Here is a 14,831-nt window from a genome sequence, read left to right on the forward strand (position 1 = left end):
GCCACTGCAGCGGACAGCTGGAACTGACAACCGGAAGCGGCAGATACAAACCACTATAAATGCCGGAGGAAACATCACAGAAGCGTTTCACAGGAGGCTCCCAAGCCCTGAGGATGTCACCTAGACAGGGGACGAAACGTCTGCAACACAAATTCCTTGCTCGGCGAACAGAACTACAACAATTGGATCTAGCAGGACACTGTGGCCATTCCTGACCTCTTTCTAGCAGTGATTTGTACTGCTATCATCAATCAATGTCTACTCAGAATGTACAAGGTTACCCACAAGGTTTGTCTAAACAAATTTCTCTATCTTCAAACAATGTGGTATATCTCGTTTGGCAAAATAATGATACATTGATCTGAGATCCTTAACAAAAGCAAATTATGAGGTATCAGTAGAATAGATTTCTGTTTTACACAGTGTTAATTTCACATTATTACAATCCTGCAGCTCTCCCTGAGGATTTTCCCAGTCTGGATCATACTCTGTAACTGCACATTGAAAAATTGAAATACTTTTGATTCAGGTTTCCATCACATTGATTAGGCTTCAGGCCATTCCACATCTAACAACCTGCAGAGGCACTCAGGCATTTACTGCAGAGAGGAACACCATCCAGCCCATCATGTGCACACCAGTCAACAAACCCTGCCACGTCACAACTGAGAATCTAAATGCTGCTTCAATCCCATCATCAGAAGTCAGACAATGTCAAGTTATAGTCAGATGATGCCGGGTTATAGTCAGACGATGTCAGGTTATAGTCAGACGATGCCAGGTTATAGTCAGACGATGCTGGGTTATAGTCAGACGATGCCAGGTTATAGTCCAACAGGTTTATTTGAAATCACACAAGCTTTCGGAGCGATGCTCCTTCCTCAGGTGAAGTGAAGCACACAGGCACAGAATTTATAGGCAGAGAAATCAAAAGATTCACTCACACAATTTGTATAATTGGGCCATAGAGTCAGAGTCACAGGCATCTACATCACGGAGACAGGCCATTTGGCCCAAACTGGTCCATGCCGAACAAAATGTCCATCCACCCTAACCCCATTTCCCTGCACTTGGCCCATATCCTTCTAATCCTTTCCTATCCAGGTATTTGTCCAAATGCCTTTTAAATGTTGTTAATGTACCCGCCTCAACCACTCCCACTGGCAGCTCATTCCATATGCGTACCACCCTCTGGGTAAAAACGTTGCCCCTCAGGTTCCCTTTTATTCTTTCCCCTCTAACATTAAACTGATGTCCTCAATTCCCCAACCCTGGGAAACAGACTGAGTGCATTCACTCTATCCTTGCCTCTCATGATCTTATACACCTCGATAAGATCCCTCCTCAGTCTCCTACGCTCTAAAGAAAAAAGTCTGAGCTTGTCCAGTCCCTCCCTATAACTCAGACGGTTGAGTCCTGGCAACATCCTTGTAAATGTCTTCTGCACTCCTCCCAGTTTAATACTATCCTTCCTGTTACAAAGTGACCAAAACTGAACACAATGTTCCATGTCTGGCCTCACCAACGTCCTGTACAACTGCAATGTAACTTCCCAACTTCTATACTCAGTGCCCTGACTGATGAAGGCCAGTGTGCCTAAAGCTTTCTTCACTGCCCTGTCTACCTGGGACTCCACTTTCAGAGAACAGTGCACTGAACTCCAGGGTCCCTCTGTTCCACTGCACTCCTTAAGGCCCCACCATTCACCATGAAACCCCTATCTTGATTTGACTTTTCAAAATGAGAGACCACACATTTATCTACATTAAACTCCATTTGCCATTTCTCAGCCCACTTCCCCAGCTGATCAAGATCCTGCTGCAATTTCTGATGACCTTCCTCGCTGTCCACAATAACCCCTATTTTAGTGTCACCTTCAAATGAAATAATCGTGCCTTGTACATTCTCATCCAAATCATTAATGTGGATAACAAATAGCAATGGGCCCAGCACTGACTCCTGAAATACTCCACGAGTCACAGGCCTCCAGTCTGACAAGCATCCTTCCACTATTACTCTCTGTCTCCTACCATCGAGCCAATTGTGTATCCAATTTTGCCAGCTCGCCGTGGATTCCATGACATCTAACCTCCCAGAGCATCCTACCATGTGGAACTTTCTCAAAGGCCTTACTGAAATCCATATAGACTACATCTACCACCCTGCCCTCATCAACCTTCCTGGTCACTTCATCAAAGAGCTCTAACAAATTTGTGAGGCATGATCTCCCATGCACAAAGCCATGCTGACTGTGCCTAATCAAACTCTGTCTTTCTAAATGGATGTTTGTCTTATATCTCAGAATCTTCTCAAGTAACCTACCCACCACAGATGTTAGGCTTACTGGGCTATAGTTCCCAGGCTGTTCTTTGCAGCCCTTCTTGAATAAGGACACAACATTCACTACTTTTGACCTTTTGACCTCCATGCCTATAAATTCTGTACCTGTATGTTTCATTTCACCTCACCTGATGAAACAGCAGTGGTCTGAAAGATCGTGATTTCAAATAAACCTGTTGAACCATAAACTGGCGTCATCTGACTTCTGACCTAGTCCATCCCAGTCCAGCACTGGGACCTTCACATCAACCTCGTGAAATGTTCATCGTTGTGAAAAGTTTGCTCAGATTTTAACAGCTCTGTCAAACATCAATCAGTTTTTCTTGAGCCTCACCCTATCAATGTATCAGGTTTTGTTAAAAACAATTCGCTTTAGTTAGAGATATATTAATTGCTCCACATTTTTTGCTTCTGTTGTAATTTGTGCCCAGCCAGTGAGACCCACATCCAATGAAAAATAAAAGACAAAGGTGGTACACACTGCTGGGACTGAACATCGGTGGTGGAGGGAGGGGATGTTTGTGGATGTGGTGCCAATCAAGCAGCTGCTTTGTCCTGGATGGTGTTGAGCTTCTTGAGTGTTGTTGGAGCTGTCCCCATCCAGGCAAGTGGGGAGTATTCCCTCACACTCCGGACTTGTGCTTTGTAGATGGTGGACAGACTTTGGGGAGACAGAAGGGGAGGTACTTGTCACAGTATTCCCAAACTCTGGCTGCTCTTGTGATCACTTTTTTTTTGTCATTTTTCTGGGTTTTTTTAAACTTCCTTGACTTGAAATGTTAACTCACCAGAGCTGCTGAGTTTCACCAGCAATATCTGTTTCAAAGAAAAGTTGTGATATTGTATTCAATAAATCTTTAGCGATGTGCAGACTGACATCAGAATTGGACCTTGGAAGAAAGGCAGCAGAGAGTCAGCCAAATGTTACATGAACTCTAAGATTGGATAACGAGATGGATTACACCAAACAGATTTATATTCCCTGGAATATCGATGGTTAAGGGCTGATTTGATTGAGATTCTGAGAATATTGTAAGGAATTAACAGGACTGGCAGAGAGGAAGCTCCCACTGATGAGAGAGGAAGCTTCGAAAATAGGAGCAGGAGGAGGCCATTCAGCCCTTTGAGCCTGCTTCACCGATCATGGCTGATTGTCCAACTCGGTCTCCTGTTCCCACTTTTCCCACATGTCCTTATTCCCTTTAGCCCCACATGCTATATCCAACTCCTCTTTGAAATCACAATGTTTTGACCTTGCCTGCTTTCCCAGGCTCCCCACTCTCTGGGTGAAGTCATTTCCCCTCATCTCAGTCCTAAATGGCTTACTCCCTATCCTTAGACTGTGATCCCTAGTGCTGGACTCCCTGGTGATCAGGAACACTTTTACTGTCTAGTTCTGTTAGAATGTTAAATGTTTCTGTGCAAATAGACTCATTCTTCTGAACTCCATGAATAAAATCCTGACCAATTCAATCTCTCCTCATACATCAGTCCTGCCATACCCGGTATACCCTCGCTGCACTCCCTCCATATTCAGAACATCTTTCCTCAGATAAGGAGACTAAAACTGCACACAATACTCAAGGTGTTGCCTCACCAATGCCCTAAAAAATTACAGCAAGACCTCCCTGCTCCTGTTCTCAAGTCCTCCCACGAGAAAGGCCAGCATACCCCCATTGTGCCTTCTTCACCACCTGCTGCACCTGCATACTTACCCCTTCAGTGACTGGTGTACACGGACCCAGGAGATGTTATATCTTCCCCTCTCTCAATTTATTGCTATTCAGTTAACAATCTGCCTTCCTGCACCTGTGGCTAACTTCATATTGATCCACATTATACTGCCCTGCCTTGGCCCACTGACTCAGCCTGTTCAAATCACACAAACATCTCTGTATCCTCCCCACAGCACCCCCTCCCAGCCACCCTGTAAAACTGGAGATAGTACATTTAGCTCCACCATCTAAACCATTATGAATAGCTGGGGTCCTAGTACAATTCGCTCTCACACCCTGTGAATCGCTGTCTGCCATTCAGAGAAAGACCCATTTAATCCAACTCTTTATTCTTTGTCAGTAAACAGTCCCCTATCCCAATATCTTTCATGTTACACTCTAATCTCATGTGGGAGATTGTTTAAACAAACTTATCCATTGGCTCCCCCTCATCAACTCATGGCTAGCAAGAAGACTAGTCCTCCCTTCCCTCCCCTCGTTATTAAGCCAGCTTTTCATTCTAGATTTTCATTGATTTGTGATATCACCATCTGCTGTAAACCTACACCAAACATCATAGGCCATTCAGCCCTTTCAGCCTATTCCCCCATTCAATATAATTACAGCTGATCTGATTTTAACCTCAGTACTATAGAGTCATTGAGATGTACGGCACAGAAACAGACCATTCAGTCCCACTCGTCCATGCTAACCAGATATCCTAAATTAACCTAGTCCCATTTGCCAGCACTTAGCCTACATCCCATCCTATTCATATACCCATCCAGATGCCTTTTAAATGTTGTAATTGTACCAGCCTCCACCACTTCCTCTGGCAGCTCATTCCATACACGTACCACCCTCTGCGTGAAAAGGTTGCCCCTTTTATATCTTTCCCCTCTCACCCTAAACCTATGCCCTCTGGTTCTAGACTCCCCACCCAGGGAAAAGACCATGTCTATTCCCCCATCCATGCCCCTCATGATTTTGAAAACCTCTATAACATCACCTCTCAGCCTTCGACACTCCAGGGAAAACAGCCATAGCCTATTCAACCTCTCCCTATAGCTCTGGGCAACATGCTTGTAAATCTTTTCTGAACCCTTTCAAGTTTCACATCTTTCCAATAGGAAGGAGACCAGAATTGCACGCGATATTCCAAAATATCCTTGCATATCCCCTTCAGTCCCTTGGTCATCATCAATCATTGGCCTGGGATTCAAGCCCAGTGGCATTACCACTACCACCTCTAACATTGTCACAGCCATCTGAGAATTTTCTCCCTTTGATCTTTAACCCCATAAAAAGACAAACTTCATTTTCCTGTAATTCTTTGAGAACAACGTGAGCTCTGGAAGTTTGTCCTCAATTTGTCATTTCCTGATTTTAAATAACCTGACCCCCGGGATGAGACGCCACCATTCAACCACATCGCTTCATTCACAACTGGGATCTGACTGGGTGCAACAACACAAACCTGAGACTGGAATTCTCAGAAGTAAAAATGTAAATGAAGATTTTATTTGAATCAGTGCTTTAAGGAAACAGCCTCCCAAGCTTCTGTGTGTTTAAGAGAACTTTTTCATCAGCGTTCAAAAATTCACAGAGTATCAGTTCCGCAGATGTTACATTGTTAGGATCAAAAACAGAAGATTCGTAGTTCCTCACCGATTATATGGAAAAGCTGCATGCATTTGGGATTTTGATTCCCAAGCTGCTGGTTTTAAACGTGAGTCCTGACTTAACAATTTATTTATTTCAGATGATCTGCTTTCGAGAGGGAATGCGTATTTTGTTCAAGAAATCAGGCAAGGTGCAACTGAGCTATTCTTACAAGACCCGGGAATAAAGCACCTGACCCCCAGGAACTGATTCAGTTTTAAACGCCATCAGATTCCATTGAACACCAGCAGAAACTTGCCTGCTCATGTCCAGTCATTATTTTCCAGTCTCTTAAATGGACGAGCAGTAGGAGAATTGCAGCAATGGAAAGCAATCTTTTGTATTTGAGATTCTGACAGATCTACCATGCATTCATCCTGGTAATTTATTCTCCACACCCGATGGGTTTCATTCTATGTTTCAAGGCGCAGCCGAGACAGAGATAGATGCTAAATCCAGCCAATAGCAGGTTGGAGAAAGCAGAAATTAGACAGCAGCCCTCGACCGGTTGAAACATGGAAACCAAAGTATTTAATTTCTCACATTATGTTACATCTTTCCAAAAATATACCAGTCACTTTTTTAAAAAAATCTTATACAATAAAGGCTTTATGTAACCTGCAAAAAGCACTCCTCACATGAATAAACTTTGGCTTTGATTTTTTTTCCATAAATCTTTTGTCTCTTATTAACCGGCTGGAGTACACTGCACATTCCTGTGGAACTGACTGAAGGAAAAATGCTACAGATGTTAACATCATATACCAGGGCAACACTACAGCCTGACAACTGCTGAGAACAATCCATCCATTTTTAAAAGGGTAGATTTCTCCTCAAGAGGGGTAAAGGTGACAGAATTCCTGCTCATCTACAATCCGGATCTCTCCAAATAAAAGCACAGGTACCTGGACCTGTGGGACAGGGACACGGTTCTGGTGAAATGTGATGCCTTCACAACCGAACAGCTCAGCAGCACCTCCTGGTGGCGCCAGTTATTACAACCCAGAGATGAAAGTGGGGGGAAGCAGTAAAATATCACAGAGACTGACACAGGATAAATTGCATTCCAATTTTTGTTGAATGAATATTGTTCCTCTCTGTTTTGAGGTGTAGCCCACATTCTCACTCCCCTCTCCCCCTCACACACATTAATAATGCCGGGCCATAGCTGCTTGCATTCAGGACCAGTAACCTGTATTGTTTTTGTAACCGAATACCTGTTATTTTACATTAAACATCCCGAGAAAAAGGATCTTCCTTCAGAACAATATTTCACGGCAGCTGTATATAAAAAATAAAACGTTTGGAACTTCTGAAAAATAATGGCTATCTTACCTTTCGGTGCCCCCACTTGGTTTAGTTGCAGTTAAAACAAATCACTGGTATCTGCAGAAATCTGGCTGGGGGGAACCAGAAACCTGGAGGCAGAGGCTATTAGCTCCTGTGTCTGAGCCGGGGGACGCGGAGATACAGCCCTCACTCACTCTCCCTGTCTCTCTCCGGGCTGCAGGTTCACCACATCGCTGTCAGCTTTAAACAGGGGCTTTCAGAGAGAACCTCAGCCGTCGCCTGGTGTTCAGACCCCGGTGTGATTTCAGTACAATCAGGGCAAGATGCACACAGCAGCAAAAATCACGAGCAGCAGCAGCAGCAGCAGCAGCAATCTCCAACAAAATCTCCAAAACTGGCTCTCTGTCTGTCTGAGTCTGAGTCTGTGTCTGACGGTGTGCCTGCCTATCTGTCTGTGTCTGTGTATCCGTGTGTCTCTGCAGGATAAATGCTCCTTGTTGCTGAGATACTCCCCTTGGAACCCAGACCTTTCTGACACACAACCTGCAGAGAAATGAGCCACACTTAAAAGGGGTTCGGTTTCTGTTCCGAGCCAAATCACCTGGTTTATTCTGCAGGCAGCGAATTGCTATTAACTTTAATCCAGTTTCGGGGACCCACTGGATCTCGGAAAGCGGCCATTCGGCCCCTCTCCCCTGTACTGATTCTTGGGGAACACTCTACAATTGAATTTCAAACCTCATCTTTCTCCCGCAGTAAATGAAACTTTGCTGCAAATACCCCAGACACCAGCCCATTTGTGATTTACATCCGGATGTAGTTAATGCAAATCCCACTTGAGGGGTATCTCGGATGTAGGGATGTACAAATATGATTCTGGTTACACCCTGGCTACGTCCCATTAAGAGTTTACAACCCCTAATGTAGAAGTTTTGTTCAGGAAAAAAAAAGTGCAGTTACTATTGAATTGTGAAAAAGCCAGCAAATTTGCACACAGCAAGATCCCACAAACATCACTCAAAGAATGCAGGAGAATATAGATAGACTGGAGAGTTGGGCGGAGAAGTGACAGATGGTTTTCAATCCAGACAAATGTGAGGTGATGCATTTAGGCAAGACTAATTCTAGAGCGAATTATACAATGAATGGAAGAGCCTTGGGAAAAGTTGATGAGCAGAGAGATCTGGGAGAGCAGGTCCATTGTACCCTGAAGGTTGCTGCACAGGTGGATAGAGTGGACAAGAAGGCATATAGTATGCTTGCCTTCATTGGACGGGGTATTAAATATAAGAGGTGGCAAGTCATGTTAAAATTGTACAAGACATTGGTTCGGCCGCATTTAGAATACTGTGTACAGTTCTGGTCTCCACGTTACCAAAAGGATGTGGACACTTTGGAGAAGGTGCAGAGAAGGTTTACGAGGATGTTGCCTGGTATGGAAGGTGCTAGCTATGAAGAGAGGTTGAGTTACGTTTATTTTCATTAGAAAAAAGGCAATTGAGGGGGGACCTGATTGAGGTTTACAAAATCATGAAGGGTATAGACAGGGTGGATAGAGACAAGCTTTTTCCCAGGGTGAAGGATTCAATAACGATGTCACACTTTCAAGGTGAGAGGTGGAAAGTTTAAGGGGGATACACACGGCAAGTACTTCACACAGAGTGCGGCGGGTGTTTGGAAAGCGTTGCCAGCAGAGGTGGTAGAGGCAGGCACGGTAGATTCATTTAAGATGCGTCTGGACAGATGCACAAGTAGGTGGGGAGCAGAGGGATACAGATGCTTAGGAATTGACCAACAGGTATAGACAGTGGATTTGGATCGGCTCAGGCTTGGAGGGCTGAAGGGCCTGTTCCTAGGCTGTAAAGTTTCTTTGTTCTTTGTTCTAAGAATGACCAGGTGTTCACAACAACCAGGATTTCTGGCAGAATTCAGCAGCTTTTCCTCAAATTCCAGATGGTGGGATCTATGTGCCCAGCTGAGAGGGCTTCATACCTCAGTGCAGGATGGCACCTCTGACAGTGCAGCACTCCCTCACTATTGCACTGTTGCAAACTACCTCATTCTCAAGCATCTGGTACAGGAATTGAACACAAATCTTTAGCTTCAAGGAAATAGATAGAGAGAGAGGGATACTCACAAGATATCTCAGATATAAAGCTTTATGAGCTTACAGGTGCTATGTAAATGCAAGTTTACCATCTAGTTCATTAATGTCCTTTAGGGAAGAAACTGCCATCCTTACCTGGTCTGGTCTCCATGTGACTCCAGACCCACAGCAATGAGGTTGACTACCCTCTGGGTAATAAAAACTGGCTATGAAGGAATAATCCCAAAAATGATTTCTTTTTTAATTGCACCATCCTTTTCTTCATAAAACAACATCTTTGTCTCAATCTTGTGATTAATTTGATGAATGCACCAGATTTAACAGCATCTCGAGGCCTTTCCTCATTCAAACTGACAAATTAGGAGTAAGAGGAGACCATTCGGCCCCTCAAGCCTGCTCATGCTGATGGTATACCATCGCTCTGGCTCCATATCTCCCCTGCTCCCACCTCATCCCAGATCCAACCCTCTGACTCAGTGCTGCCCACTTGACCTGACCTACTTTTCACCTTTCTTCTCACCTAACTGCTCCACTGTTCCCACTGACCAATCACATTCACCTCTTACCTTTCCCTTAGCCACATACCCCCATTTATCTCTCAGCCCCTTCCCTCTCCACATTCCTGATTAAGGGTCCTGCTCCTCGCAAACTGCCTGACCTGCTGTGCTTTCCTAGTGCCCCACTTTGTCAACTCTGACTCTCTGGCATCTGCAGTGCTCACTTTCTCCCCACTCCTTCCATATCCCTGCACATTACTTATCTATAAAATCACTGCAGAACCTGAATTCTGATTGTGAACAGTTTAGGCACCATTTTAAGGGAAGGATAATTGTTGGTGAAATCTTATTGATCCAAAAATAAAACAGTTTAAACTGTCCAATCTCATTCCTTGATTTTGTAAAGACTTTGTAAAGATTTGTTTATACTGTGTTATTTTAAACATTCCCTTTTCTTTTTCTCCTGATTCTAACTCTCTCTCTCATCATTTCTCTCCCTGGTTTTGATTTCTCTCAAATTCACTCCATTTTATTCTCTGTCATTTCTCTGTCATTTCTCTGTTCTCCTCTCAATCCTTAAACATTATTTGCGGAGGACATTGCCTTATTGTCATTCACTGAGTTCTTGGACACCTATACCATGTGGGTATCAGTTCAAATTACACATGAAACACTGTTCACACAGAAGGTTACAGATGAAGTCTAACCTTGAACAACAGAAGATGCTACACTTCACTTTTGGTAATGTGCTCGTAAGCTGATTTATTTTTAACTAATACATTTACCCTTCCTAGAATGTGGGTGTCGCTGCATTTATTGCCTGTCCCTAGTTGCCCCTTGAGAAGGTGGGGGTGAGCTGCCTTCCTGAACCGCTTCAGTCCATGAGCTGTAGATAGATCCACAATGCCCTTAGGGAGGGAATTCCAGGATTTTGACCCTGTTACCCTGAAGGAACAGCGATGTATTTCTGAGTCAGAATGTGAGATGGTGTTCCCATGTATCTGCTGCCCTTGTCCATCTAGATGGAAGAAGATATGGGTTTGGACGGTGCAGTTGGAGGAGATTGAGTAAATTGCTGCAGTGCATCTTGTACAACAGAAATCCCATCATTTTGCTTTTAAATCCAGTTCCAGGTTTTCAGAAGCTGTGAGCTTGTAGCTCTGATAAGGGAAGCATCTAGATCTGTTCCACAGTGTAATGTGTGCTGTTTCACTCAATCCACTGATACAGCCAATGTTGAGGAGAGATATGTTCCAGCAAACAGCACAGTGATACTATATTTCCTGGTGTTAGCTCACATTGCTTCAGTTTTCAGTCAATCTGACAGAGCTCAGATTTAAAAAGGGTTCCATTTGGAACAGGCTTCCCTTTTGAGCCAGGAGGATAAAGACATTTCTCAAACACAGCGATTCTTTTCTGTTGGGATAAAATTGAGGAATGGAGATATTATGTGCAAGGATTCTCAATGATTCAGTATTTGTGCCGATGCTCCCAGTTTATACAAACACCACTGATTCTCTCCAGCCCAGTTCTTTCTTTATATCGAAATCAATTAGACATAAAGGCGAGTCAACAAAATACAGGCGTATAGAATGGGCTTAAGGAGAGAAAGCAGTGAGTCATATTAGATGACTGTTTTTCAAATTGCAGAATAACAGTTCCCTAAGGGTCAGGATTAGACTCACTTCTCGTTTGACATTTCCAAATAGAATGTTGGAAATAGAATATTCCAAATAGAATACTAGGTAAAATATCCAAATAACACAATGAAATCAAAGCTAGAGGCACGACTGACAGTGAGAATCCTAGAATCTCTACAGTGTGGAAACAGGCCCTTCAGCCCAACAAGTCCACACCAACCCTCCAAAGAGTCACCCACCCAGACACATTCCCCTACCCTGTTACTCTACATTAACCCCTGACTATTGCACCTATCCTACACATCGCTGAATGCTGTGGGAAATATAGAATGGCCAATTCACGCAACCTGCACATCTTTGGACTGTGGGAGGAAACTGGAGCACCCGGAGGAAACTCCACACAGACAGTTGTCCAATGCTGGAAGCGAATGCAGGTCCTTGGCATTATGAGGCAGCAGTGCTAATAACCACTGAGCCACCATGCCACCCCAGTAAGGATACCAACCAAACACTAGGAGAAGGCTCAAAAGTTGAAAGTGCCCCATTATTCTCTAGTCTGACTTTTCTGTCCCTCATTGGGCACTGGTTCCCAGCACTGAGGTCAGTTATAGGAGCAGGATTTGGTCACTCTACTCTTGAGCTTATCCACAATGGATGTAGGTAATGGCTAATCACGACCTCAACTTTACATTCCCAGGCTCTCTCCATATTCCTTGATGTCATTAGTATTCAAAAATCTATCAACCTTTGTCTTGAACCTGCTCAATGACTGAGCTCCCACAGCCCTAGGATAGGGCGGCATGGTGGCACAGTGGTTAGCACTGCTGCCTCACAGCGCCAGAGACCCGGTTCAATTCCCGCCTCAGGCGACTGACTGTGTGGAGTTTGCACGTTCTCTCCGTGTCTGCGTGGGTTTCCTCCGGGTGCTCCGGTTTCCTCCCACAGTCCAAAGATGTGCAGGTCAGGTGAATTGGCCATGCTAAATTGCCCATAGTGTTAGGTAAGGGGTAAGTGTAGGGGTATGGGTGGGTTGCGCTTCGGCAGGGCGGTGTGGACTTGTTGGGCCGAAGGGCCTGTTTCCACACTGTAATGTAATCTAATCTAAAAAAAACTCCAAACATCCTCCTCCCTTTGAGTGAATAGGCTTCTCTCCATCTCAGTCCTAAATGGCCTATCATTCATACTGAGACTACCCTCCCTTGTTCTAGACCCTAGACCCCACAGCCAGAGCAAACCTTCCTGCATCTATTCTGTTTATCCCTTTAACAATTAGGTTTCAACGAGATTGTCTCTCACATTTCAACATTCCAGGGAATACAGACCCATTCTCTTCAATTTCTGCTCCCAGGACAGTCCCACCCTCCCAGGAATCAGTCTATGAGCCTCTGCCACCCTCCCTCTGTGACAAGTCTCTCCTTCCTCAGGCAAAGGGACGAGAACTGCAGACGTACTCCAGGTGCAGTCTCAGCAGTGGGTCCATACAACTGAAACAAAACTCCTGCTCTTCAACCTCTTGTGATAAAGGCTGACATGTCTTTGCCTTCCCAATTGCTTGTTGAACCGACATGTTCACTGTCACTGATCTAGGAATGAGGACACTTCGGCCCCTTTGGTCACTGACACTTTCCAGTCTCTCAGCATTTCAGAAATACATTGTTCCTACTTCCAAAGTGGATAACCTCACATTTCCCACATGATATTCCATCTGCTGTGCTTGTCCCCACTCACTCAGCCTGTCTAGATCCCCTCGAAGCCTCTTTGCATCTTCCTCAAACCTCACATTCCCTCCCAGTTTTGTATCATTCACAGACTTAGAAATATTACAATTGGCTCCATGCCCAAGTCATTGATATAGATAGAACTGAGGCTGAAACACTGATCCCTGAGGTACATGACTAGCCTCACGACTGCCAAACTGAGAATGATCCATTTATTCGTGCTCTCTGCCTTCCGCCAATTAACCAATCCTCAATACGTGCCAGGGTATTACCCATGCTCCCATGTACTTTAATTTTATTTACTCATGTCCTGTGTGGGAGTTAATGGAAAGTCCGCTAGAAATCCCAATACACCATGTCCACTGCTACGTTTAGTTGTTCATTTGTAATTTAACTTTGTCACTCTTTCACAATTCTGGAGGAAATTCCAATGCTGTTTCATACCACCTTTCACCCCCACAGCAGTAGTGACTGGAAGATTCAAAGCCATCCTGACTCACACCCACAGCTTCCAAATTATAGCCTGCAGTTCTAATGTTTCCGCATTGTTTCATATCAGAGCTGATCCCTTACAGTTCCCACTATCCACACAATCCCACAATCCTCAGCACCAGCTTCCAAAGCTTCTTATTCGAGGGACAACCAGATCAGATCACATGACTATGGACACTTACAGTGTCTTTGAAATGTCATGTCTCCAAACAAACAACATCATGTCCAGCTCCGGTGATGGTCTTCAGGAATGAGATAAGGATGTGGAGGAATTATATAATGAGCGGAAGAGCCTTGGGAAAAGTTGATGGGCAGAGAGATCTGGGAGCACAGGTCCATTGTACCCTGAAGGTTGCTGCACAGGTGGATAGACTGGTCAAGAAGGCAGATAGTATGCTTGCCTTCATTGAACGGGGTATTAAGTATAAGAGGTGGCAAGTCATGTTAAAATTGTACAAGACATTGGTTCGGCCGCATTTAGAATACTGTGTACAGTTCTGGGCGCCACATTACCAAAAGGATGTGGACGCTTTGGAGAGGGTGCAGAGAAGGTTTACGAGGATGTTGCTTGGTATGGAAGGGGCTAGCTATGAAGAGAGGTTGAGTAGATTAGGATTGTTTTCATTAGAAAAAAGGCGATTGAGGGGGGACCTGACTGAGGTTTACAAAATCATGAAGGGTATAGACAGGGTCAATAGAGACAAGCTTTTTCCCAGGGTGAAGGATTCAGTAACGAGAGGTCATGCTTTCAAAGTGAGAGGTGGAAAGTTTAAGGGGGATACACACGGCAAGTACTTCACACAGAGTGCAGCGGGCATTTGGAAAGCGTTGCCTGCAGAGGTGGTAGAGGCAGGCACGGTAGATTCATTTAAGATGCGTCTGGACAGATTCATGAGTAGGTGGGGAGCAGAGGGATATAGATACTTAGGAATTGACCGACAGGTTTAGACAGTACATTTGGATCGGCTCAGGCTTGGAGGGCTGAAGGGCCTGTTCCTGGGCTGTAAATTTTCTTTGTTCTTTGTTTTTTAAACTTTACTAAAACAGTTCCAGAGAAGAGGGTTTTAATGACAAGATTATGTGGGAGAAGCTTGGACCAATGGCGATTGAGGGAATGTTTGTTCATGTTGGACATGATTGTGACTAGTTGAGTTAATGTAGACAAAACAAGATTATTCCTAGTTGGAGATCATTAGCTGGGAGAAAGTTCAGGATTAGTTTTAGAAAGTGAAGGTGGGCAGGTGGAAGAGGAGTTTATTGGTACTGGCTGAGGCAGAATATTTTGTACTGGTGGGGTGGGTCAGTAAACAGGCAGAGCATAAAACAGGCCAGATTCCAGAAGATACCATTCCTGCTGTTACCCTGTTAAC

At 44.4% G+C, this 14,831-nt stretch overlaps 1 long non-coding RNA gene across 1 annotated transcript in view; it reads right to left on the reverse strand.

Annotated features, from left to right (window-relative positions):
* Positions 1 to 7,557, reverse strand: part of LOC122559410 — a 183,283-nt gene extending 175,726 nt beyond the window's left edge. Inside the window, exon 1 of the long non-coding RNA XR_006314425.1 lies at positions 7,053 to 7,557. This is a non-coding gene — a long non-coding RNA (uncharacterized LOC122559410). The remainder of the gene's footprint in view (positions 1 to 7,052) is intronic.
* Positions 7,558 to 14,831: the final 7,274 nt, after the last annotated feature.

The sequence above is a fragment of the Chiloscyllium plagiosum genome, chromosome 19 (genome assembly GCF_004010195.1).
Source record: "Chiloscyllium plagiosum isolate BGI_BamShark_2017 chromosome 19, ASM401019v2, whole genome shotgun sequence".
NCBI lineage: Eukaryota > Metazoa > Chordata > Chondrichthyes > Orectolobiformes > Hemiscylliidae > Chiloscyllium > Chiloscyllium plagiosum.